This window comes from Humulus lupulus, chromosome 2 (genome assembly GCF_963169125.1).
Source record: "Humulus lupulus chromosome 2, drHumLupu1.1, whole genome shotgun sequence".
Taxonomy (NCBI): domain Eukaryota; kingdom Viridiplantae; phylum Streptophyta; class Magnoliopsida; order Rosales; family Cannabaceae; genus Humulus; species Humulus lupulus.
Window position 1 is genome coordinate 43780116 of NC_084794.1, and position 2568 is coordinate 43782683.

The window sequence follows — 2568 nt, forward strand, 5'->3', positions numbered from 1 at the left end:
ATACCTCATTTAGAAGGTCGTCTTCAGTATATCCTTGTCCTTGATCCTCAGCTGGTGATAACCAGATCAAAGATCAATCTTTGAGAACACCGTCTTTCCCTACAGCTGATCAAACAAGTCATCGATCCTTGGTAAGGGGTATTTATTCTTGATGGTCAACTTGTTTAACTCCATGTAGTCAATACACATCCTCAGAGTCCCATCCTTCTTCTTCACAAACAAAATCAGAGCACCCCATGGAGAGTAGCTAGGCCTGATAAACCCCAAATCAAGAAGCTCCTACAATTGTATCTTTAATTCTTTTAGTTCCATCAGAGCCATCCTATATGGTGCCTTCGACAATGGCTCTGTCCCTGGCGCTAACTCAATGACGAACTGAATCTCCCTATGCGGCGGCAACCCTAGTAAATCCTCATGGAACACACACTACTACAAAATACCCCTTACGGGTCACCTTTTTAGGACACGCATCTAAATGTAAGTCCTTAAAAAAGTCTCTGGTGTTTTTAGGACACTCTTTGAGAGACCTTAAAAAATAAATTTTAGGACTCGCAATGAGTCTCCTAATAAAATATGTGAGTCCTAAAAAATCATGAGGAAAGAAAATTGGTCAGTGGCTTTTAAGGACTCGCTTTGCAAGCCCTAAAAGAGCAATAAGGGCTTGCAATGCAAGCCCTAAAACATTTAATTAAAAAAGGGATAAGGGACACAATTTTTTTCAAATTGGGACTGTTTTTTTTCATTGAAAAATTTAATTGAGGCTTTTTAGTATTAGGGTTCATTAACTTTTTCACCTGCAAGGAAAAGGGGTTGGGTTCTTCTCATTTGACAAGGCAGGGACTCACCTGAACATCCTCGACAACGGACGACTATGGCGCAAGGCTTCAAGTTGGGTGATTCTTGGTGACGCATGGGCTCAAAACACTTGGTTCTTCTCGGCAATGGCTTCAGGCGACGTAAGGGCTCATCAACACAAGACTTCTGGCTCATCAACGGGTGGTTCTTGGCTAGCAGTAACTGCTGGTTCTTCTCGCCACGAGCATATTCTTTGCCACCTTCTAATGCGCTGCTGATCAAGTTGATTCACCAGTGGGTTCTATTCAACTAAGGTTCTCTCTTCCTCTCTCATTTTATTCCCTTTAGTGGCCTATCTCTCACTGGTTTAGATTTTGTTTGAATGTTTAGTTAGAACTTGCTCTTTCATCTGAATATTATTAATCTAGGGTCTCGTATTTGGGGATTTTTTACTCCTTTATTCTGATCTCTGGTATTTGTTATGTTCCTCTGGGTTTTTCTTCTTTTTCAGGGGAGTGCCAGTGATGCATTGTGGCCTTGCTGATATGTGTGAGCTTCTCAGTTATAGGTTTGATTTTGTTTGAGGATTATGCTCTATTTTCTTTTTGTTCCACAAGACTTCTCTATTCTTACTCCTCCTACAACTCTTGCTTTTTCTTGTTCTTAACTCATTTTGTTTACCTAAATATTTTTTATTTGAGACTAGACTAGTTAGGGACTTATATATACACATATATAAATATATATTTGTTATTCTCGTTTGATATTAGGGATTAAATATATGTTTGAACTTTGACGATGAGTTGATGTTGAAGATTTATGTTTGAGTCTGAGCATAGCTCTCAAATTTACTGTTGGCCTTTAATTATAGACTCTTTTATTCTCTTGATTATCATTTCAGTTAAGTTTTATTAGATTTTGGGCATTAATTATGTTTTTCTCTAATAGTGATTTTGTCTTTTTTTTTTTTATCCTTTTGGTTTTGACATTCCATTTTCGATCCTTTATTATTTTAGTTTCTTGATTTGGTTTTCAGGAGTTTAATTGAACATAATTAGAGTTTTTTCTTCTGAAAATTCTCAGACTTCTCAAGTAAAATATTCATGGAATTTCCAATTGGATAAATAATTTGATTGAAAGAGAACTGATAGAAATTTATGCTGATGAAGCTATTTTTGTTGACTAGAGTTTCTTATCTGGGCATATTTCTAGAATCTTATTTCGAACCTTTGAAGATTTACATCTTTTATTATTAAAATTAAGTTTATGATGATAACATTAATTATCTTAGCGGATTTCAGTGAGATTTTATAGTCAATGATCTTAATGTTACACACATTATAGCTCTTTTTTATTAATAGAATTTTAGCAGAAAAACAATGTCTAATAAAAAATAATGTTTCTTTTGAAAAGTTGCATTTTCGTGAAAAAAAAATATATTCTAAGTATATATGAGTTTTTTTACAGGGTACTCTTTAATAAAAAAAAATGAGATTAGATGAGTGATTTTCGTTGTAGTATACCTATTATGGTAAGTTGCAATAACTTATGCCATTATATTTAATATATTTTGTTTATGCATAAGTTTTCAATATATATACATATTTCATTGGTTGGGAATATATATCTTTTCTTTTGATTCAAATAATATGATTTCAACCACCGGTTTAGTTTTTTTGTTGCTAGAAGTAAACTACTCGGTGCTTTCACAATATATAAATATATATTAAAGCTTTTGTCTTTTGTTGCTACTACGTTGTATTTCTATTTTCT

At 34.0% G+C, this 2568-nt stretch overlaps 1 non-coding gene across 1 annotated transcript; it reads left to right on the forward strand.

Annotated features, from left to right (window-relative positions):
* The first annotated feature begins 2055 nt into the window (after positions 1-2055).
* On the forward strand, positions 2056-2142 carry LOC133820362 (small nucleolar RNA R11/Z151). Its single transcript, XR_009886777.1, has one exon. It is a non-coding gene; the product is annotated as a small nucleolar RNA R11/Z151 (small nucleolar RNA).
* Positions 2143-2568: the final 426 nt, after the last annotated feature.